We start from the raw sequence: 25,221 nt of genomic DNA, 5'->3' as shown, positions 1-25,221 counted from the left end.
AACGCCTGTATTTGTCGAAGACAAGATACGCTGAGTATAATGGAGTACCATTTCTTGCAGAATATTTTGTATTATAGCAGTTTTCAGAAGCACTCCATATTTTTTTTCTTCGACGCCAAGGTTATGCACGGATCTCACACAAGTCTGCACTTCTTCATGCAACCTTTAAAGCCCTTGGAAATCTTCACAAGAACGAACTTTACGTAGGTTTAGAAGACGACGCATGTGGTCGTTAACAATCAGGGACTTCTGACTGAATCTTAATTTGAGAAGTTCTATAGCTGTGCTATAGCTTTCGTTAGTTGTCGACAGGCCACTGATACCTTCCATTTTACCCATCAAATAGCTCTAAAGGTATTTCAATTTGTCTACGTCTGTGATATATCGGTTCTGGGGAACAGTAGATTGTAATTGATCCCAAAATTCTGGCCATTTATTGGGGTCACCATGAAACTTCGGCTCATTGAGCTTAGGTAGCTTAACATGTGTGCGTGCTTGATGAAAGTCATTGTGAGATGCGTGCGTAGTCGTTGATTCCAAAGCGGATAAAACGCGTTCAGCGTGGGATTTCGCGAGGACGATATATTCTTGATACTGTCCGACGCTTTGAAGCTCGTCCTCAAGGTTATCCTCGGTAAAATGCTCTTCTATTTGGTTATCTAGGTCCGTAAGCGTAGTTTCCTTTATCTTTAATAGGTAAAGATGGTCAGTCAGCTCACCAGATGGTGTTGGTTCTGTCTGCATAAGAGTTGTCAGGTTGTTGATGATCCTGGTGACCGCTGCTCGAACGATAGCACGCTTCCGTCGTAGTCTTTTCATGTCGTCACGTCGGGAATCGGTGGCTTTGTGATGACGCGGATCGTTCTTCGATTCTGTCGCAGCGTTGTCGCATTGATCGCGTCAGTGTGTCGTCCTCTTCAGGTAGCTCGCTTCATCATCAGGGGTCTTCAACTGTAGATCTGATGTCCTGGTCAGAGCACCATATGTTGAAAATCAGGAAGCCGTATCGAAATAGAGAACGTCTTCTTTATTCGACGATTGTAAAAACAACTCCAAAAAAATGCAGGCGCGCGCTCGGGTACATGCTCATTTCTAACTTCGGCTTCTTCCCATCTTTTACGGAGCATAATATTTAACAAGTATTGAAGAATTGCGCATGACAAGGGTTCCTTTCAGTGACTGCACCAGTCCCTTTCTCCTTGCTGCAACTTTGCAACACCACTTTCAACTAGTAGAAGACAAATACCCTTCTATTGCCAAACCACTGAAAGATCATTTCTACGTAGATGACTTGGTTATTGGGGCACAGAACAAAGAAGAAGTGCAGCAAGTCGTTAGCGATTGTTTCAGTATCTTGAAAGAGGCAGGAATGCATCTAAGAAAGTGGACGACAAATGATGGACGCTTACGAAATTTTTACAATAGTAGAGACTTAAACGTATAGTTCGATGTAAAAAAGAAAAGAAGATTCTTGGTCTCGTTTGGGATACTGCCAAAGACATCTTAAAGCCATCACTAATGAAGATGCTTGAATCATTGAGCAAACAAAGGGTTACGAAGAGACAGATCTTAAGCTCCGCCTCACTCATGTGCGATCCCTTTGGAATCTTAGCGCTGTTCGTGCTGGTAGTCAAGTTATTTATACAAAGGCTGTGGTTAGAGAAATACACCTGGGATGCGCCACTTCCTGAGTCCCTTCTTATAGAGTGGACAGTGTGGACTAAAGGCCTCAGAACTGTTAATCAGCTGGAAGTTAAGAGATATTTTGGTCAAACCCTCCTGGGCAAGAATGTGCAGGTTACAATCCATGCATTTAGTGACGCTAGCCCAGTTGCGTATGGCGCCGTGCTTTACCTTCACAACAGTTCAGCTACTGCTAGCCAAGTCGAGAGTCACACCTATACAAAAGATAACTGTGCCACGATTAGAAGTGATGGGAACCCTCATTGCAGCTAGACCAACTGCAACACTGAAACGTGACCTAAATCTAGAGGGCATTGAAATAGTTATCTGGACAGATTCTATGATCGTGATTAATTGGCTATGCCATTCAGCGAAACGCTGGGAACAGTTCGTAGCAAACCGAGTTACAGAGATACTCGCCCTAACTGATGTGAACACATGGAGACACTGTCCGAGTGATCGAAATCCAGCCAATATACTGTCAAGAGAATCCACTGCGAAGCAACTCCTACAAAGTTCGATTTGGTGGAAATGACCAAAGTTTCCAATCGACGAGTTCTGCTACACTGAGGATGCAGTCGAAATAGAAGACACTGCCTGTACAGCAGCAGCAATTCAGGATACAGTCGGCCTCGAAGAGGAAACGACTATGTTTGAAAGCAGCTGCTCGACCAGTGCTTACAATTGTAAACATCAACGACTGCAGCTCTTATAACCGACTGATGTGTATAACTGCGCGGATACAACGATTTGCAAGAAATTGCAGGTACACAGAAACCAGAAAGAAGGTACCTTTAGACGCAACTGAAGTACAAGAGGCTGAAATTTATTGGATACATCGAACACAAGATAAAGTATTTGGAGCGGATGTCAACAAAATAGACATTACACTCGAGCGGTTCAAACCATATCACGACGAATTGGAGCTTCTTCGCTTGGGAGGTCCGTTTCAGTTCAGCAACCTTCGGGAAAATTCGAAGCACCTCATTCTGCTTCCTGCATCAGACACATTCACAAAGTTGTTGGTCAAGAAGGAACACCAATGACTTTTACCCGCTAGACTCAGTTTTTTTTTACTGAACTGAGAGAAAACTTTTGGATACTGAATGGTAGGCAGGTTGTAAAGAAAGTCATTCACGAATGCACAGTCTGCCAGCGATATTCCTGCAAGCAATACTCGGAGTCCTTTGCGCCTCTGACAGCTGAACGTGTTCAGCCCTCTCCATCTTTCGAAGTCAGTGGTATCGATTTTGCCAGACCACTCCTACACAAAAATAATGGAGGACCAACGAAGAAGTGTTATATACTCATCTTCACATGTGCAGTCGTCAGAGCGGTTTATCTGGAGCTTGTCAACCAGTCTTACTTATGACAAATTCCTGCTACCATTTAAAATATTTGTGGCACGACGAGAAATTTGTAAGATTGTATATTCCGAGAACGCCAAGGAATTTAGAAAGGCCCCAAGGGAGATCCAGCGACTTCATGAATTAATGCAATCACAGGAAGTACAATCGTATTTCAGAAGTCACAGGATTGTTCGGAAATTTATCTCCGAACAAGCTCTCTGGTGGGGAGAATTTTGTGAACGACTCGTTATTTCTGTGAAGTCTGCATTGAAGAAAACACTGGGAAACAATTTCTTTAACTATGAAAAACTTTTGACCACGCTCTATCAAGTTGAAGCGATGATAAATTTGCGACCGATAACATTTGTGTATGCTGAAGCCAGTGAACCAATGCCACTTACGCCAACTCATTTTCTCATAGGCCAAAGATTGACTGTGCTTCCTCCAGACTTGTCGAGCACTGCATTAGAAGAGACACCGTCGTCATACGAATTACTTCAACGAAGATGGAAACAGAGAACATGTGTTAAACAATATCTGGAACTGGTGGCAACGAGAGTACCTCCAAGAACTTCGTTCAGCTCACATTAATGAAACTAGACACTCAGAATCAGTGAAGCTCGGAGACATAGTACTGATAAAAGAATTAAACTCGCCAAAACAATTGTGGAAGATGGAACAAGTGACAGAATTATTTCCGGGCAGCGACAGCAAAGTTCGCTCATGTAAAGTACGCACTTCTAGTGGCAGCACATTGCGGAGACCGGTACAGATGCTGTACCACCTAGAATCTGCTGGGCAAACTTCGTTGTGAAAAGAAACAAGCACACACAAATTGTTCGGGTGGGTGCTGTTAAATATTATGCTCCGAAAAAGATGAGAAGAAGACAAAGTTAGAAGCGAGTGTGGACATGAGCGTGCACCTGCAATTTTTAATAGTTCTTTAGCTAGCGTCGAATAAAGAAGACATTCTCGACTTCGACTTGGCTTCCTGGTTTTCAACGCATTGAAATCCTTCTGATGGCAAAAGAAAGCCAGGCGGATACTTACTTAGATCAATGTAGTGTCTACTTCCGGTGCTGGAGTTATATCTATTCTGGATGAAAAAAGACTGGATGCCAAGTGAATGTTGAAACTGAAAGGACTGTTTATTTGTATCGCAATTGAACGCTATGCTCATGGCAGTCATCCAATGAGCCCAGTTTTATGCCGGGTTCCTTCCGTACTGCGCATAGAGGGCCTGCTGCCTGTTGTCTGCCAGCTTCGAATGCGTGCGCTTCTCAGGAACTTCAGGAAGCTTGATTCTAATCTTTCGTCCAAATAGCAGTTCAGCAGGTGTGAAATCAATTGTTTAGTGAGGTGTCGCCCTGTAGTTTAAGAGGAATTCATTTAGCTCCGCCTCTCTTTAGCTCTCTACTCAATACCAAGCACTCTTCACCAGATTTTTTATGTTTGTTATGAACCTTTCGACCTCTCCATTGGCTTGGAGCAACAGAGGAGGGAAACAATGATGATGAATTCCAGAAGATTTCATGAACTATGCAAATTCTTTCCCAAGTGTGTCCTAGGCACTAAGAAGCTGAAATTCTTTGGGTACATGTTTTCTTCTGCAGGAGTCTGTGAACACCCAGAAAAGCCTTCCCAAAAAACGGAGGCCCATTGTCCGTCTTTAATGTCTGTGTCATTCCATGTACTGTGAACATGACGCTTAGTCCCTCAGTCACATCTTTCAAACATAGCGAGGAAGGTGCTGCTGACAGAGGAAGGCATGAGTATTCATCGACAATGACTAGGATGAACTTGTTGCTAGGTGAGGGGCTGGCAAAGTCTGCTGTCACAGACTGCCATGGTCCATTTGGAAGAGGTGTCATGATTAGCAGTTATGACTTGTTCTCAACCACAATTCTCTGGCACGCTTCGCAGTCCTTTATTGCCGCTTCTACTTTTTTGTCAATCCCTGGAAACCACTTTCTCTCTAATTAGTTGTTTGGTCTTCAGCATGCCTTGGTGACCTCTGTGTGTGAGGGGAATGATTTGGGCTTGTGCTCCTTAGGAAATTATCAGTCATGTTCCTCTTAGCACAAAGTCATTTTCGGCGACTGTGAGCTCGTCCTTTATTTAAGCAAATAGTTTCAGCTTGTCGCTTTTCCACAGGTCTTCAGAAGTCTTTGAGATGTTTGTCCGCAGAGCCTTGGTCAAGAGCTGCATCTGAGCATCCCCTGCATACGTTCTCTCAATTTGTCCATGATGAAGCAGACATACTCTTCTGTTGCACCTGCTTTTTGGCTGGGGACTATACTGTCGGTAGGTGGCTGATGCCTTGACAGGAAGTCTGCAGGGTTGTTCTTCCCAATGTCAAAGGTGTAATGCTGTAACCTCAGGCTCAAACATTCAAGCCTTGCTGAGAGCTTCGTGCTTGGCTTTCGAATGATAGACACCAAAGGCAGGTAGTATGTCTTCATCTAGAACTTGCCGCCTGTGAGGTACGTGTGAAAGTGTTCAATAGCTGCCACTATGGCCAACATTTCACGGTCAACATGTGGATATTTTCTCTCTGTTTGTGTCGATGCTCTGCTAAAGTATGCCAGAATGCTGCGGCTTTTGTCTATTGGATCTTCTTGAGCCAGCGCCCTTGCTATCCCATGTGATCCAGCATCAGTAATGATGTGGGTCTCCTTCGTGTCATTGAAGTATGCTAGAGTGCACACTTGAGATATTTCTTTCTTGATATCATCCAGGGCCTTCTGGTGCTCTTCGTTCCAACAGAATTCTGCACCAGCATGTGTGATATTTCTGAATGGCTCCACCATCTAGGCTAGGTGAGTAATGGATTGGCTGCTGTAGTTTACCATGCCGAGGAGACTTCTGACCTCGGTGGGGCTTTTCAGTGGTGTCATTCTGGCTACTGCTTCGACATTTTCTGGGTCTTCACTGACTCCAGCAGAAGAAAACATGTGCCCAAAGAATTTCAGCTTCTTAGTGCCTAGGACACACTTGTTTTTGTTCAGAGTTAGCCCGGTGTCTTCCAGGTGTTTTAACACCAGACGAAGTCTTTGGTTGTGGTCTGTTATGATGCATCCAGAGATGATGTCATCCCTGTTGTTGATTATTCTGCCCTCATACGGAAGTACTTGTCGTATGGCATCTTGAAAAATCTGCAGCAGCGTTGACACCAAACAACCACCTCTTGTATCTTCTCAGACCACAATGGGTAGCGAAAGCGATTATCATCCTGGATTGTTCACAAAGTTCGAGCTGATGGTAGCCCTCTTTCAGTTCTAACTCCATTCAGAATGCTGAAGATATCTTCTACAATAGGCACAATGTATCTTTCTCGTTCAATGGCCATGTTGGCTTCTCGCATGTCAACACACACTTTGACTGTGTTGGGACCATGAAATTTGGCAACGATGATTGGCGACACCCAAGGTGTTGGTCCGGTTACTTTATGATGTCCAGCTTCTCCAGGTTTTCTCGATTGGAAAGGAATGGTACGGTGTTGTCAGGCTGCTGGTTGGACGTCTTATGAGTGTTCAGCTGGAATTGAAAGTTCTTGAGCCAGCTGACCTTGCCAAGCAGCTTTGGAAACTCTTTCTTTGCGTCAACACTACTATGTTCAGTGACCAGCTGAAGTATTGTGCTGAGCTTTAGGTCTGATGCTGTTTTGTAGCTCAGAAGCGATCTATGTGCCCCTCTTATGACACACAGTCGACTCCCGTTAATACGAAGTTCACGGGGACCGCAAAAAACTTCGAATTATACGAACTTCCAATTAGGCACAAAACAAAAAAAACAGCACTTTATTTCTGGCGAAATCAATTATTTTCTCTAAGAAAAATAGTCGGTCATCTTGCTTTGCTTCTTGCCGAATCGCGCTGCTAAAAGCAAGTTCTGCAGGCTGTAGATGTGGCGGAACGCTTCTTCCGCGTTACCTTCAGTGGCAAAGAAGCGCTCCGCAAGAGCAAGGCCCGCAGCTACATCGGCAGCCTTAGGTTGCGGCTCGCCTTCAACGTCATCGTCGCTTTCCTGGGTCGCTTCCTGGGGCCGAATAATCTACAATTTCGCTATCCATCAGCGCACCGCACGTTTCGACCGCCTTGTCTACGGCGACGTAATCTTCAAAATTGACGTCCCCGAGAGCATCACCAAAATCAGTGCCGTCAAGCTCGCTTGTTGACGCTTCCTCCGCGGAAATTTCAGAGGCATCCTCCGAAGAAGCTGCCACAAAACCGCAAGCCCTGAAGCAGTTTGCAATTGTTTCTTGCTTCACACTATCCCATGCTCGCGCCAACATGTGGATGGCACTAAGCAGGCTCACCTCGTACTTTGTGGAGCTATCCATACACAAAATCATGCGCTCGAGGAGGTGCCGCCTGTACAGGACTTTAACATTCTTGATGATGCCTTGGTCCATTGGCTGCAAAACAGCCGTTGTGTTTGCAGGCAAAAATGCGAGGCATATTGCACTCAAGGCTGGCACATTCACGTGAGCACTGCAGTGATAGACAAGGAACAACACCTTGCGGTTCGAAGCAGCAAACTTGTGGTCCAATTTGCTTATCCAGCTCTTCAAGATTTCGGCCGTCATCCACGCTTTTTTGTTCACCTCATAGTCCACAGGCAGCGTCTTCACGCCTTTTAAAACATCTCGGCTTCGCAGCTTTCCCGATCACAAGTAACCGACATCGTTCCGTGCCAGTCATGTTTGCCGCGATCAGCACCGACACTCTCTCCTTGCTGCGTTTGGCCCCAGCACAGTCATCGTCCTTGAATGTCAGGGTCTTCTCTGGTAGAAGCCGATAGAAGAGTGCAGTCTCATCTGCATTGAAGATGTCTTCCGGTCTGTATTCGGCGAGATATTCACACAGCCTTCCGTCCTTCCACTTGGCGCATGTTTCCTGTTTAACGGACGCCTTTTCACCACACACGCTCTTGAAAACCAGGTCATGGCGATCTTTAAAGCGCGTCAGCCATCCATCTGACGAAACGAAGTCATCGATCCCCAACATTGCTGCAAGCGTTCGGGCTTTCATCGCAACGATGTCTCTGCTGAGAGGAAGTTTGTTGCTCCTGGCCTCCCTAATCCAAACCAGCAGAGCCTTCTCCAACTCTGGGTAAGCGCTGGTGCGCATTCGCTTCCGAGAAGTCTTGAGCTTGTCGTTCTCATACGCATCCATTATTGTGCGCTTGTTGTTGATGTAGTTAGAGAGCGTGTTCGGCTTGATCCCGTACTTCCGCGTTATGTCTTGTTTGGCGGCACCTCCCTTCTCAACTTCCTTCTCAACTTCCTTCAAAACCTAGACTTTCGTTGCCAGGTCGAGCGTGCGATAAGAGCCACGGTTTGCCATGGCTATAAACTGCGTGACTAGGTACAGTCAATTCCGAATCACTCGTGGAACAACCTAGCCTACGAGCTTCCCGCACAAAGGCGCTCGACCAAAACACATGCCTCGACATACGCTGCGCACGCTGCAAGACTAATCTCGCACAATCTCGCCACTGCCAGTATGCAGCGCTGCGTGCACCTATGCACCGGGAGCCGCTTCGCCTCCCGCCGGAGTTGATCGCGGTGGCTACGGCAGCCGTAGCAATGAATAATCGCGCCGCTCCAAGAAGGATGGCGTTGCGGGCGGCTGCGGTGGCGATGACACCAACGCGGAGCACGGAACTGTTGCAACACTTGAAAAATTGCACATTTTACCAAAGAATGATGGTCACCTCGAGGATCCCGGCTGAAAATTAACTTCCAATTAAACAATATTACTGGATGAGGACTTCGAATTATCGAGCGATTTCTTCTATAGGATTACATTCAAAACTGACGGGACCAGCACTTCACTTCTAATTAACCGAAAATTCCAATTAAGCGGCTTCGAATTATCGGGAGTCGACTGTATACTGTCGCTTCGATGATCTGGCCTGAGTACAGAACATTGCAGAAAACTTTCTCATGACTGGGATTTCTTGGTGACCCCACATGGCATTAGCTTTGTGGTTTTGTGTTCTAGCTGCATCATTTGTAGGTGCCTTCACCATGTCATCTCTTCGATACTGTGGACACCTGCGCAACAGTCTACACAAAACTCAACTGGTGTGTTGTCGATTGTAACTCTTACCACTGGTAATTCTTGGCTGTGACTTTGCACATGAAAAACATAATCCTCCACGCTTGTATTCTGCTGTGTGCTCGCGGGGGTGCGTGTGACGTCAATGGTGTGTACAGTTGGTCTTCGTCTGCAGAACTTGGCGCAGTGGTTTCTCTTTTGACACTTGTGGCAAGTGGCTCCCCATGCTGGGCAGCTCATTTCCCCTCCTTTGTGGTGCCATGCTCCTCCACAACAGCTGCACTTCTCAGATTGCTTGCTTTCTGGACGGTTGCTCGACAGCTTGAATTCTGACTGGCGGCTCGAAGGTGTGTTGTGACGCCACTGCTTCTTCTTAGTAACTTTCTGCACACATTTGACATGCTCACGGCCTTCCGTGCTGGTTGCTTGAAGTTCTGCTGTCTCGACGCTGCGGTCTATTTCCATGAGTTTCTTGTAGTGCACTGCAGTGCAGCTTAGCTGAATTGGTGCCTTCTATCATTTGCTATACGATTTCTTGTTCTTCGTTCGCAAACTTGCATGTTGCAGCCAACTTTCTGAGCCTAACTTGAAATTGTTCCACTGTTTCTTTGGAGCTTTGCTTTTCTTGATAAAACATGCCTCTTATGGACCTAATTCTTTTTTGGCATGGAATGTGTGTTCAGCTGTGTGACTGCTGTTTTATAGTCCCTGCCTCGATCAGGAAGCGTCAGAAAAGTGTCATGCACCGCATTTCCTGCATACTGTTGCAGCATAGCATGTTTGCGGGCTGCATTCTGTATGTTTGCTTCCAGTAGAAAGTTGTCAAAACGAGCTTGCCATTTAGTTCACTGTGGGGCAAGCGATGTCGAATCCGAGTACAGGTCGAATAATGGGAATGCAGTCAGCATGGCTTCTATGTTGAGCAGCTTTGCTCTTGATCTGCATCTGCTGATTTCAGTTCCTTGGCTTCTGGTGCCGTGTGGGCTCTTGAAAACGGTATGATCAACATTGCCAGCTTGTAATGTCTACTTCCGGTGCCAGGGTTATTTCTATTCTGGATGAAAAAGGACTGGATTCCAAGTGAAAGCTGAAACTGAAAGGGCCGTGTATTTCTATCATAGTCAAATGCCATGCTTGCTTTGATCCTCCTCCGACGAGCCCAGTTGTTGTGCCAGGTTCCTTCCATACTGCATGTAGGAAGCGCTGCCTGTTGTCTTGCTATGCTAGAATCAAATTTATAGAGTCATGTTCCTGATGCTGATGAAATCGGCAATAGCAATGTCATGAGAAAGTTGTGAATCTTGCAGGATTTGAGGGTCGTGCCCTCAGAGTTGGGCATCACACTGAGGGTTGCTCTTTAGCCTAAGCCTACACTGCCGGTGCGTCTCTGAATGGGTAACTGGCCTATGCTACTGGGGCATCACACATAGGCTTAGCTGGCCCACACCGCCGTCCAAGCTTTCCTGGTGAGAGTTGCTTCTTTAGTGATGAGTACGAGGCTGAGAGGATGGAGAAATGGAACAGGGGGTCTATTTACATAGGAGAGACAAACTTATTTATAAAACAAGCGATACTCGTACTGGCCGGAGCACTGAGCGCAGTACATTGTTCTCATAGCATGAGCTACAGTTCAGACCAACCTACATCTTTCTGGGAGAGCACGTCAGGACACATCGGCACACACCAGCACACCAGAGGTGCCGAAAAAGTCCTCTTATATCCCTTTTACCCTCCCTAGGTCAGGTAAATATGCGGTCACACCTTCTCCAACCGGAGCGTCCAAAGTCGCCGAAGGCTCCGCCTTGAGGGCAAGGGTGTGCATAATCACTCTGGCACCTCTGTTCACCAAATGCAATTGGCAAAGTACCCTCTGGCGCACATGGCTTACTGCCCCAGAGGATGAAGGGGACACGCATTAATAAGAGGGTTCACGTTTGTCTCAGTTGACACATCTGGCTCATGGAATAGCCCAGCAGTTAGCTGGTACTTGGGACGGTAAGTTATGGTGGCTAGCGGCGACCATAATGAAACGATGTAGAATGCACTTTCCAGGTAGTTTCTTTGTCTCAATATCGTGGTCGTCGGCCCAGTGGCATCGATCAAGCACGTAGTCTTCCGCCAAACTTGTCACACCATTGTGTCGACACTGGTCTGGCTGATGGAACGTACTGTTAACTTCACAAAGCTGAAGTGATTCGTATCGGGTAATCAAGAGAGGTTTGAAGGCCGCTGTCCCCACTGGCCGATCATAACAATGTATAAAAAAAATGTGTTGCTTCTTAGTCCTTGCTGTTTCAAGTTTGCTGCTGCTTGGGTGCTCTGTTTAAAGGTAAATCATTGTTAATAAATGGCATGAGTGGCACAAAAGGTGTGCGCTGCGGAAAAGCTCACCCATTCCTGTTTGGTTTCTAGGCTCCGGGGCTTCTTGCAAATTTTGTTCACTGCTTAGCAGATATACATATGCACATGAGGGATTAATGTGCAAGTGCTAGTAGCAGCTGGAAAATTTAATGTTAGGATGCAGCAGAGCATGTGTACAAGTATGTATATTCAGCATATAGTTTTGCAGTGTGCCTTGTCAGCTTCTTTCACAGCATGCACCTGCACATCCTTTTATCCTCCACCATTTGCTTGGAAATTAGGGGTGTGCGAGTACTGAATAAGTGACTTCGAATCAAATATCGAATTGAATAGTAAAAAAGGCTGAATATTGAATATTGACACACTCTTGACACAAACTTGACACAATCTTTTGTGCTTACAAATTTTGTGCAAAAAGCATTGTGCTGCACATGCTCAGGAGGTTACTTAGATTATGCAACAAAAATCTTGCTAGCTATCAGTAACTTAGGTACCTAGGAATCATGAGGCATAGTATGCTCTACGCTTATTAAAGAGAACACCAAATTAGTATTCCAGCACTGATAACCACCCAGATCGTACACAAAAGTCTGGAAAATATTTTTATCAATAGAATCAAGTGCTTTTTTCCCCTGAAGCAAAAAAATAGTGAAGTTGTCCTGAATACCAATGAGGTTTTCAGTTCAAATAGTGGGCCGTACTGTGCTAATGACAGTCTTGTATTGCTTAGAAAGTTCTGCTCTCCAGTTTTCTAGCAAAAAATGGTGGGGCGGTTCCATCTTTATGGCAGGCGGTTTCTATGTGTAATCGTCAGCTCGTTAAGGCCAGTCAGTATCACAGAGTGGGGAATGCATATCATGTGACTAGGCACCTCCCCATGCTTTCATTGGCGCCGCATGGGTCAACTGCAGTCGGCGCCAACCTTAAAGAGTTCTCAAATTGGGAGGCCCACAAATAGTTCACCCGATGCCCTCCCTCACTCCCTCCTTGTTGTCTGGCCACGTCCATCTGCCATCTGTGTAAAATATGCCTGCAGTGGGAGTCTGAATGCTGGTCGGATAACGTTTTCAAGCCCGCCAAGCTAGTCTTTTGATGGGTTGCTTGAGTCTACAAAAAGAGACTGTTGCATGCCTACAAACGACATTTAAAACAAGGGACAACCGTACGGTGCTTTGCAAAGATGGCGGCCATGAACAATGGTCATTCCATACACTTGCTTTCACTTTCACTTTTTTACCTTAAAGGCCCCATGGTGGGGGTGTTACATAATGGGTGGGTGTACAGAAAGGAAAACACGTTGACCATTCAGAATGAGTAGTGAGCTTTTACAGTGTCAATGAAGGCGTGTGGGTTGGTGATGGCCAAGATGATGTGGGGAAGGCTGTTCTGGTCTACAGTGGTGCGTGGAAAAAAAAGAGGACGAAAAGGTGAGAGTATGGGTTCAGGGGTGAGCAATACTTAGAAAATGTCCTGTACGAAGTGATATGTGAGCTGGTGGCAAGATGTAATATATCTGATTGAGAGAACTATGATATATTTTGTGAATAAGGGATAGACTAGCGATGCAACGGCAGCAGTAAAGGGGGGGGCTGAGCTGTTTCTGCCTTTAATGAAGATATGCTTACGTTGTATAAAAACGGCAAATGGATGAACCCAATAACACGATTCTTCACCATCTCTAGTGCATTTATAAGAAATTGGATTAGGTATCCAAATTGCTGATGCATGTTCGAGTTTAGGATGAATTAGAGACTTTATGCAATGAGTTTAACATGAGGAGGGGAGTTTCATAAATGACGTCTCAGGATACCTAGGGTTTTGTTACTAGATGAGATGATGTTGGACACATGCGTAAGCCAATTGAGATGTTGAGAGATAGTGACACCTAGATATTTAAGCAAATTAACTGTCTCAGTGCAAGTGTTAGAAATTGTATACAGAAAAAGGAGAGGGTTACGAGACCGAGTGAAAGATATTGCTTTACATTTAGTGGGATTTAGAACCATTAGCCAATGGTCGCACCAGTTTGGGATATTTACGGTGCGCTGCAGTGTGACATGGTTGTTAGTGTTAGTTCATCATCATTATTATTGATGATGGTAAATACCGTAATTACTTGCATAATGATTGCACTTGTGTAATGGTCACAAATTCGATTGGTTCCCTTTCCTGTGTAATGATCGCACCCCGAACTTGCCTCAGCGATACGTCGCGTGCGAAGTCTAGCTAATGATGATCACGCTTACCATCTGTTGAATGCTGTCGAATGCTACGTGAACGACTACCAAGAGGTCTGCATGCATCAAATATTCTTAAGCAGATGCCCATTTCATTCCTTTCATCACTTTCCACACTTCCATGAAAAAAAAAAAAGAAAAGCTACAACCGAATTTGCCTTTGCTTTATTATTTGTAGGCTTTATAATGGGGGTTGTGGTTAACAACAACAAAACAGGCACCTTTCATTTCTTCTCGTCTGCACTCGTGCGCACGCAACAAATCGTGAGTGGCAATGATAGTAGCCACGTTTACACTGATATGTTAGAAGTGTACCCTATTCATATGCTGACGTTTGTAACACAGCTAAGATATTCGCCCACCCTTAGCGGAAACGTGCCGTATTAGGATCGTAGTGAAGAGAAATGCCGCAGTTTCCACAGCATACCCGCTGTGTGTTGCTATGTCACTGGTAGCTAAGCACGCCCATCTCTGTTTCTGTGCCCTCAAAGTGGACGTGGCTACATTATTGCTGCAGACTTGCCGATATTAACAATATTATTCCTTACTGATACGGAAGAAACTGTTTCAGTGCACGTTCGGCTTGCTTTGCTGGCTGCCATTTTTGTTTTGGCGTCCTGCACTGTTACAGCGGCAGCCGCCTGTTTGTTGATCTGTTGTTATCCCACAGCAAATGCAGGATGAAAAAAAAATTTTTTTCTTTTTGCAGGACATACTGATCGCACCCCTGAAATTGTGGCAATTTCTTGACAAAAAAGTATAATCATTATGCAAGTAGATACATTACATCACTTTATTTTCCTTAAAGACCCCTTTTGGAGTTTTACATAAGGGGTGGGGTTTACAAGACGCAGGCATTTACAGAAGTCGAAAATGTGGATGGACACGTTATGGCAGCGATATGGTGGGGAAGGCTGTTGCAGTCAGTTGCCGTTCGTGAAAAAAAAATGAGTTCATGAAGGTAGTAATACGGGCTGGTGGACGCAAAATTTGAAGAGAGTGACCGATGCGATGGGATCTGCGTGGTGGGGATGCGGAGATGTATGGTTCTTGTCTTAGGGGCAAATAAAAGAACTTGCGATACAAAACAGGACTGGCAATGCGACAGCGAGCAGAAAGATACCACAAACCTGATTGAAATTTTAGAGATGACACGCTAACGTCGTATGAGTATGAAGAATGAATAAATCTGGTAGCCCAGTTTTGTACAGCTTCGATGGCATTTGTTAAATATGCTCGATGAGGGTTCCAGATAGGCGATGCATATTACAGCTTAGTTCTGATAAGGGAGATGTATGCTTGTAGTCTGACGTGTTGAGGGGCTTCCCGCAGGTGACGTTTTAAGAAACCTAATGTTTTATTAGCTGATGATATTAAGTTAGTCACGTGCAGACACCAAGATAAGTCATCAGAAATGGTGATACCTAAGTATTTGTAAGACGGGACGATGTCAACAGGGTAGTTAGAAATGGTATATTCAAAAACAAAAGGGTTGCGACGGCGGTGAAAAGACATGTACTTACATTTGTTAGGGTTGAGTGTCATCATCCACTGCGAACACCAGTTTTGCACGTGGTTTAGGTTTGCCTGAAGGGATTCTTGGTCAGAAGGGTTAGTTACCGAACAATAAATAACGCAATCATCAGCGAACAAGCGGATATGACAAGATACGCGCTGGGGTAAGTCATTAATGTAAATGAGGAATAACAAGGGATTGAGGACGGAACCCTGCGGGACACCGGAGGTGACCGGGAGCAGATTGGAAGATTGGTTATTAATGAAGACAGACTGAGAGCTATGCGTGAGGAATTGGTTAATCCACGCGATGATGTTTGAATGTAGGTTCAACTGGGAAAATTTAAGAAGCAAGCATTGGTGAGGTACTTTATCGAACGCCTTAGCGAAGTCTAGGAAGATGGTGTCAGTTTGTAGATTAATATCAAGGTTGGCGTGAATGTCATGAAGAAAAATGGCTAGTTGAGTCCCGCACGAAAGACCCTTACGAAAACCATGCTGTTACGGATGGAAGATGTTATTGGAATCTAAGAATTGCATGATTTGGGAGTAAATGACATGTTCCATGATTTTGCAGGGTATACTTGTTAATGAAATGGGCCAATAAAGAGGTGAATCAGTATTACCTGTTTTGTGCATGATAACAACCTTCCCCACTTTCGAGTCGTCTGGAATGGTTCCTTCGGAGAGTGATTGTGAAAACAATAAACAGAAAATACTGGATCAGGCTAGATTAGCGTTTTTTCAAAATTTTTGGATTAATGTCATCTATGCTGGCGGCAGATGAATTTTTTATTTTATCTATTATGCACGAAATTCCACTACTGTTGAACAATATGGCGTCCATGGCTGTAGTAATAATAAGTGGTAATTTAAAACATGGTGCTTTAGGTTCGTCAGTAAAAACAGATGAAAATGCAGTGTTAAAGGTGTCTGCACGGTCGGTATCAGCCATGATTTCACTAGCATTGTTAGTGAAGGTGATAGCGCGTGCTTCCTTCGGGTTTATCACCTTCCAGAATTTCTTGGGGTTATCGACTATCATTTTTGGTAGCACTACTTCATAAAATGAGCGCTCAGCACTTCCAATCACGGCCAAGTATGCGTTCTCAGCTTTAAAATACTTTTCCCATGCGTGGGGATTTGCGTGGCGTTTAGCTGTACGAAATGCAAGTATTTTCTTGGTTTCTGACCTTTTTAGTGTCTTTGTGAACCAAGGTTTCTGAATTTCTTTTGTGACCTGCATGACGGAATGTATTTATTCGTTAGTTTGGTAATTTTATGTTTGAAAAGGATCTAGTTCTCATTTACACTTCTGGAAAGATAGGTCGTTTCAAAGACCGACAGAAATTTCATTATTTCAATATTGATTGCTGCGTAGCTACCCTTATCGTAGATCCTAATAGTTTTCTGGGAAGTTTGTTTTAATTCAGGTGAGAAGTTAAAATTGGTATGGATTACTATGTGGTCGTTGATTTCTCGGGGGCCTGTAATGAAATTAAGGCTGTCTAGAGGAGTGGTCAGTACGAGATCCAGAGTGTTATCTGCTTCCCCAGCGACGCGTGTCGGTTCGGATACAACTTGGGTCAAGTTAAAATTAAAGCAAACATCAATGAAGTCATTTGGTTCTTCTTGACCAACTATGGGCTGAGGTTGATTACTCCAGTCGATATTGGGGTAATTGAAGTCCCCAAATAGTAGGATGTGTGCTTTAGGATGGTTTGAAACTAGTTTATTTAGAGCATTGTGGAGCATGCGGAGAAAGTCGGGACTTTTGCGAGGTGGCCTATAACACACACCAATTAATAATGTGAGTGGTGAAGCACAGCACATAATCCACAACATTTCTAAGTCTGACGCGACATTAATGGCAAAACATGACAATTGTTCGCTGACTGCAATTAGAACTCCTCCCCTGCGAGAATACTTGTGATCAGCGCGAAAAAGATTAAAATTGGGCAGGTCAGACAGAATTTCTGAGTCAGTGATACCGTTGTTCAACCACGTTTCGGTTAATGTAAGTAGATTGCTGCCTGACGAAGTTAGAAGGTTTGATACGATATCGCATTTCGGCAAGAAGCTGCGAATGTTAGTAAAGATTACTGATTGTGAAACGTTGGCACATGGTGTAGGTGGGGGATAGCGCGATGACCGGCAAGGATGAGTTGTCAAGATATTTCTTTTACAGATTCTGAAAGTTCATCAAAAACGTAACGTTTTGGGCCAATATGCAATGTTTTAAATCTCAGGGAAGAAGGCACGGACTTTGCCCTGGCAAAAGCGACAAGATGTTTCCGGCAAATTTGAACACAGCGCGAAAAGTCTTCACCTATGCTGTAGTCGATACCTTTGAATTTTGAACCTTTAGAAAGAATTGATTGTTTAGTTTTAAAGGATGTAAACTTAACGATAATTGGGCGTTTCCTGTCCTTAGAGTGTCGCCCGAGGCGATGGGTGAGTTCAATGTCGTTAGGGCTTAACTGGGTGTCCAGGTGGTCAGAGCAGTGGCGAATGATTAAGTCTTCTGTAAGCGAATATGTTTCAGTGGGGTTAGTATCGGGTAAACCATAGAAAAGTAGGTTGTTTCGTCGGGAGCAATCTTCTGCATCATCTAGATAAGCTTCTAGCATATTAACTAAACGAGTCATTGCAGCTGAAGTGGCTTGAATCACCTCTATATCCGGAGTGTAGGTAGACTTTTGCAGTAAGGTTCTAAGGCGCTGAGACGCGTAGTCAGATTAGTCATTTTCTGGTCCATTGACAGCAGTTGGCCCTTGAGCTCCTGCACTTCATTAACCAATTCAGTCTGGCCAGCGGACATATTTTTTAGTTCGTCAAGGATTACGTCTAGCTTGTCGGGGCCAGGGTTGCTCTCTCAGTGTCACCACACTTCAGTAATAGGGACCGAAGAACATGAAAGCACTCGATACAGGTAGCAAGGCAACACTGGGGACTCAGAAGCTGTACCAAAAAGTAGTTGCTGTTTTTTTTTTTTTTTTTTGTGAATAGAGTCCGATGGTTACCATCCTGCATGGCAAAGACGAGTGGATTAGACAGCTGTGTCGTGGCACGGCCACCGAGCCCACAGGGCGTGTTGCATGGTCGCTGCTCATGGATAGTTTGCACATTGAGTGCGGTTGCTGACGATGGGGCCTTCCAATCTGCGCTGAGGGTCAAGTTGATTTGAGTCAGCAGAGCGGAAAAGGGGGCGTTGGGGGTTGCTGTGCAGAATGTCCCTCCATCAGCCACGTCGCGCAAGGGCACACGCTCTATCGTGGTCGCCCAGGGAGGGAGCAGGGAGCATGACGCAGATGATCAAGGGCGAGTACACCTGCATGGCGAAGACAAGTGGATTAGACAACCGTGTTGTGGCACAGTCACTGAGCCCACAGCTGGTAATACGGTAATACAGTCGTCTGCAAGCACGCGAATTGTGTAAGAAACTTTCAGTGGCAGATCATTTATGCATATGAGCAACAATAGGGGGCCCAATACGGAGCCCTGGGGGACGCCAGATGATACGGGGACAGGGTTAAAGGCAGTGTTATTGATGCTGACATACTGTGAGCGGTAAGTGAGGAATTCTTTAATCCATCGTAAGACAGCTGGATGCAAGCCCAAATGAGAAAGTTTGAACAGTAAGCATTAGTGGAGTACTTACATAAAGAAGTATAATATGGATAGAATTGAACATGCTCTCAGGAACAAGGGAAGACTAAAAGCAGTGAAGAAACTAGGAATAGGCAAGAATCAGATGTATGCGTTGCGTTAAGAGATAAAGCCGACAATACCATTACTACTATGAATGGCATAGTTCAAGTGGATGAGGAGTTCTATAGAGATTTATACAGTACCAGTGGCACCCATGACGACAATGGAAGAGAGAATAGTCTAGAGGAGTTTGAAATCCCACAAGTAACACCGGAAGAAGTAAAGAAAGCCTTGGCAGCTATGGAAAAGGGGAAGGCAGCTGGGGAGGATCAGGTAACAGGAGATTTGTTGAAGGATGGTTGGCAGATTGTTCTAGAAAAACTGGCCACCCTGTATACGCAATGCCTCATGACTTCGAGCTTACCGGAATCTTGGAAGAACGCTAACATAATCCTAATCGATAAGAAAGGGGACGCCAAAGACTGGAAAAATTATAGACCGATCAGCTTACTGTTTGTTGCCTACAAAGTATTTACTAAGGTAATCGCAAATAGAATCAGGAGCACCTTAGACCTCCGTCAACCAAAGGACCAGGGAGGATTTCGTAAAGGCTCCTTAACAATACACCATGTTCACACTATCAATCAGGTGATAGAGAAATGTGCGGAATATAACCAACCCTTATATATAGCTTTCATTGATTACGAGAAAGTGTTTGATTCACTCGAAACCTCGGCAGTCATGGAGGCATTATGGAATCAGGGTGTAGACGAGCCGTATGTAAAAATACTGAAAGATATCTATAGTGGCTCCATAGCCACCATAGTCCTCCATAAAGAAAGCAACAAAATCCCAATAAAAGAAGGCGTCGGGCAGGGAGATACAATCTCTCCAATGCTATTCACAGCGTTTTTACAGGAGGTATTCAGAGACCTGGATTGAAAAGAATTGGGGATGAGAGTTAATGGAGAATACCTTAGTAGCTTGCAATTCGCTGATAATATTGTTACATAGGAAGACACCGACGAAAAGCTATTTGCAAGTATATTTACAAGGCAATACGCCGCAGTTGGCCAAGAGGCAACAGCCCGCGCTAGCTTCCCATCGTCGTCGTCGTCTTCTTACTGCTCGGCTCTTCGTTATTGGTAATACTATCCCGTACTACCCCCGGCGGCAAAAGCGCCGTCCCGGAGTGACTAAAGGCCGGACTCTGAAGCAGTGTAATAGGTCTTGAGCCTACTGACATGCACAACATCACTAGATGCCAGAGTAGATGACGAGGTTGAGCTCACATGAGCAATTTCGTAGGTCACAGGTTTCACCTGGCGCAGCACGCGGTAGGGCCCTGTGTATCGCGAAAGGAGCTTTTCTGAAAGTAGCAATATTGCCTTGCTTAGTAACTCAGGGGAACAATTGCAATGCATGTTCACTGACCTGGAGAGGCAAAGTAGAAGGGTGGGTCTAAAAATTAATCTGCAAAAAACTGAAGTAATGTTTCGCAGTCTCGCAAGAGAACAGCAGTTTCCAATAGGTTGCGAGGCACTGGAAGTTGTAAGGGAATACATCTAGTTAGGGCAGGTAGTGACGGTGGATCCGGATCATGACATGGAAATAATCAGAAGAATAAGAATGGGCTGGGGTGAATTTGGCAGGCATTCTCAGATCATGAACAGCAGGTTGCCATTATCCCTCAAAAGAAACGTGTATAATAGCTGTCTTACCAGTACTTACCTACGGGGCAGAAACCTGGAGCCTTACGAAAAGGGTTCTACTTAAATTGAGGACGACGCAACGAGCTATGGAAAGAAGAATGATGGCTGTAACGTTAAGGGATAAGAAAGAGCAGATTGGGTGAGGGAACAAACGCGAGGTAATGACATCTTAGTTGAAATCAAGAAAAAGAAATGGGGCATGGGCAGGACATGTAATGAGGAGGGAAGATAACCAATGGTCACTAAGGGTTACGAACTGGATTCCAAGGGAAGGGAAGCATAGCAGGGGGCGGCAGAAAGTTAGGTGGGCGGATGAGATTAAGAAGTTTGGAGGGACAATTAGTACATAGCTGGGGTAGTTGGAGAAGTATGGGAGGTACCTTTGCCCTGCAGGGCTGGTAACCAGGATGATGATGATGATAGTGATGATGATGATGGTGATGATAGGTCATGAAAGAAGAGGGCTAACTTAGTTAACAATATAGTCCCTTGCGAAAACCATGATGTGATGGATGAAAAAAAGCTATTGGAATCAAGGAAGTACATTGTAGGAGTGTAAATGATATGCTCCATGATTTTACATGGCATGCTTGTTATGGAGATAGGCCGCTAGTTTAACGGTGAAAATTGGTTACCTGACTTGTAGATCGTAACGACCTTGCCTACTTTCCATTCATTTGGTAGAGTGCCCGAAGACAAAAGACTGTGAGGACAACAAAGTTAATAATGCGGCAGAAATATGCTTAGTGTTTTTTAATAGTCTAGAGGTGGATTTCATGAACACCTGCGAACGAAGACACTTTTACTTTTTCTATTAGTAATGCAATGCCGTTGTCCGAAAAATGTATGGCCGGCATTGTAGACGTGGCAGGTGAAGAAAACGTCTAGGTGAACTTCAGGCTCCATTGTAAAAACTGACGAAAAGCGACATTGAAAGTATTAGTGCACTTAGAGTCTGAAGGAGTACTACCGGGATCATTATAAGTATGTACAGTGCGAGTAGGCTGAGGGTTCACGGTCTGCCGGAATTTACGAGGATTATCAGTTATCATGTGGGGGAGGTCTGAGTGAAAAAAGGAATGCTTACGTTGGTAAACTGCTGTTAGATAGGCGTGCTCAGCTTGATAGTAACTGTCCCACGAGTCGTCATTTGGTTTTAACTTTGCAGAGCGAAATAGCCGTTTCTTTTTGTTCTCAAGTGTTTTCAAGGTTTTGGTGAACCATGGTTTGTGGTGGTTAGTAGTAATAGAGATAAGTGGAATATGCTTATCAACTAAAGAATTAATCTTGTTCTAAAATAGTAACCAGTTGTCTTGCACAGACCGATTTCCAAAAGCGGACTTGTTTGTTTGGTAAAATTTCTGCAGTTTGTTGTTTATAGCAGAGTAGCTCCCTTTTTCGTAGAGGCGAATTTTTTTCATGTGTTACTGGTGCCAAGACGGTTTGAAAGAAAATGTAGCATGAATTATTTGTGGTCACTGAGTTTGTGAAGGTAAGCAATGGATGATAAATATTCGGGGTGCGTGGTTAGTATAAGATCAAGGATGTTTGCACTATCTTGCGTGACACGGATTGGTTCATTTATCCATTGTGTCAGATTATGGTTAAGACAGAAGTCAAGAAATTCGACAGTCTCCAAGTTACCTGTAGTTAACTGGGTAGTAGACCAACCAGCCTGCTGGAGCCGTCCAGCAGGCTTGCGCACCCGCCACCAGGTACTCCCTGTCGGTACCTGCGTGGGAGATGCCCACTGCGCGCTGACATGTGTCCTGCAGGACTTTTATTGAAGTTTTTCCAATGCAATACACCAATACTGGGGTAATTAAAGTCACCGAAAATCAAGATACACACATTAAGATATCTTTTGGTTAATTTGCTCATGATTTTGCTAAGGGGGGACGTGGCAATGAAAACATTTTATTTATGGGAATAAATTGGTGAAATTTGGCATGCAGGTGTGATTTGTTATGCTGATGTCATAACTGAAATTAGTATTGTGCCATCTAATATAGTTTTCGAGTTACAACATTTGACAACCTTTAATGGTAACCCCCAAATTAATTACACATAAGTTTGCCAAGATTTCCACATTGCCTTGTTCGCAAATGCCCATTCTGTGCAATAAAGCGATTGGTTTATTTTTTAAATGCTAAAATGAGCATAAAAATATTTTTCTAACTTTCCCGTGCATATTATCTTACTAATAACTTCTATAAAAATTCATCGTAAATCTCTTTATGAGGTGCAGTTAAAAATGGACAGCTTTATTGCATTCATAAATTTTTCAGGCTGTAAGTGCAAAAGACAGAACAATTCTGTTTTCGTTCATTGTGAAATGGCACTGGGATGACTGAAAGCAACTGCACAGAAAGTAAAAGCTGAGAAAACGGAGCTCAGTTTCATTTGTTGTAAACATTTAAATATTACCGTAAAACCCGCGTATAATACGAGCCCGCATATAGTTCGAGGTGAAATTTTTGGGATGCGAAATGGAAAAAAAAAAAGTTTTATCCGCGTATAATACAAGTTAGGAAAACTCAAGGAAAACATTTATTTAAATTGCACTCTGCACTTCAATCACTGTCTTCCTCAGCTGCACTCTCTTCGGATAGTTCTTTGTCGGACATATCTTCCCAGAGGTACTCATCCTCTGTGCCATCGAGCGCGTTCGAGATGCCGCACTTCTTGAATGCGCGATGCTCAAGGTACTCTGGTATGCTGGCCCATACGTCCACAATCCACTTGCATAGCGCGGCTGGCGAAGCTCGCTTCAGCCGCCCGGTCGGCGTCACTGCAGGCTCACCTGAGCGCATCCAATCTGCATAACACAGCTTGTTCACGCAAACATCTAAAGGCTGAGACGTCATCCTGCCTGTGATAACGACTAGTTCAGTGCCGGATTCATGCAACAGGTACTTCACTGAGTTGGCCGAATGGCAACGAAATGCGTCCAGCACAAGGATGGACGGGAACGACAACAGTGTGCCGGGCCGCCTACGCCAGACGAACTTTATGCAGTCAAGCACAAGATTCCTGTTCATTCAGCCATTCTCATGGCATCTCACGACCACAATTTTTGGCAGCTCCTCACCTTTATCCACCGTCTTGCACTTGAAGATGACATAGGGCAGAAGCTTGTGTCCTTCTGCCGTGCATGACATTATGATGGTAACTCGCGTTTTCTTGTTGCCAGTGTACTGGACATAAACTTGTTTGGAGCCCTTTTTGTGCATGGTGAGGGGTGATGGCATGTCCTGATAAACCGGCGTTTGGACAGCATTGCCGATTAGCCCTAGCTGGAAGTTCTTGGACTTGTGCAGCGAAATAATGTGGTGCTAGAAAGCCAGAAGCAGCTCTTTGAACGATTTGGGCAGCTTTTGCGAAATTGAAGTTCGGTGGTGTAAGGAAAAACCAGCACGGCACAGTGCTTGCTCGCTTTGAAAGTGGAGCTTGGTAGCCATTACAAGCTCCTTAGCTTTTGCCTGCATAAGCTCCACGCTCACAGCTAGATGCGCAGCTCACTGTTGGCGTACAAATTCAGTGAGTTCGATTTCAGTAAATGTCCCACACTTTGGGCCGTGAAAGCTTCTTCGCGTTCTGCTGCACGCGAAAAGGGTCTCCTTCTGTCGACACCATCCCCAAATGTTTCCCTCGTTGATGCCAAACTGCCTTCCGGCCGCACTTTTGCCGATATTCTGTGCGGCTAAAATAACCTTTCTCTTGAAAGCAGCCGAGTACTGTTTTTGTGATCTGGACATCTTGGTCCTTCAATGTGGAATAAAAAAAGATGCATTTTGTGAAGCGTGGTTTGCACGTAGATTGCCAGGGTGTGCACTCAACAATAAAAAAATGATGCTGTAGTCACGCAGCAATAACACAACCAAGCCATAGCCACGCAGCAATAAGGAAGCCTAGCCGCAGCTATGCAGCAATAACGAAGTCGAGCCATAGCCACGCAGCAATAACCAAAACCAAAACTTCTAGTCCAAATTTCTGACTGAAATTTTTGTTCAGACCCGCATATAGACCGTTTTTTCGTAGGCGCCGCCATATTGTGAACGCAGTGGCGCCGCCTATGAGCAGCGCCATACTGGCTTGGGTGAAAGCGGTCTTTTGCATGGCAGGTATACGCTCGGCGGTAGGCTCGGGCGTTTGTTTTCGCGGTCATGCACTCTGTTTAGTATGACGTGCGTCTTCTACGTGGTAAATGGTTCTGTGAGACGTGCTGAAGTGGTTTAAGGCGTAATGGCCGGAATTTCTGCTGGCGTTGAGGTGGACGGAACACGCAGCGCGATGTGTGCTTGCATATTTGAGCCTACAATCAGCCTCGGAGATCAATTGTGTATTTCTGAATGTTCCAATGACTAATGTGACCTTACTGTAGTATTATCCTCTATTTCTTAGCTGCGGTTTAGGAGCCATGAAACATACGCGATGATCGTAACAGCGTCTGCTACGATAGGAGCTGTGATGTTATACTTTTACAAGCGTTCAAACTGTTCGCTGCAGGTTACATTGCGTGACTACTTGGTTCGATGGATGAGGTTTCCGCCCCTGAATAAAATAGTTTTGCCAAGTAATACCAGCATACCTTACAGTCTGAATTAGGCTTGTCCAGCAAAGGGACTGTTTACGAACTGCGCGAGCG

General features: G+C 44.7%; 1 protein-coding gene and 1 pseudogene across 8 annotated transcripts in view; one reads left to right on the top strand and one right to left on the bottom strand.

Annotated features, from left to right (window-relative positions):
* Positions 1 to 25,221, top strand: part of lili (LMBR1-like protein lilipod) — a 306,045-nt gene that overhangs the window by 236,180 nt on the left and 44,644 nt on the right. The gene's annotated exons all lie outside the window — the stretch shown is intronic.
* LOC142582116 (uncharacterized) lies at positions 6,474 to 23,824 on the bottom strand (annotated as a pseudogene).

This window comes from Dermacentor variabilis, chromosome 5 (assembly GCF_050947875.1).
Source record: "Dermacentor variabilis isolate Ectoservices chromosome 5, ASM5094787v1, whole genome shotgun sequence".
Classification (NCBI taxonomy): domain Eukaryota; kingdom Metazoa; phylum Arthropoda; class Arachnida; order Ixodida; family Ixodidae; genus Dermacentor; species Dermacentor variabilis.
This window is presented reverse-complemented; position numbering and strand designations above follow the sequence as displayed.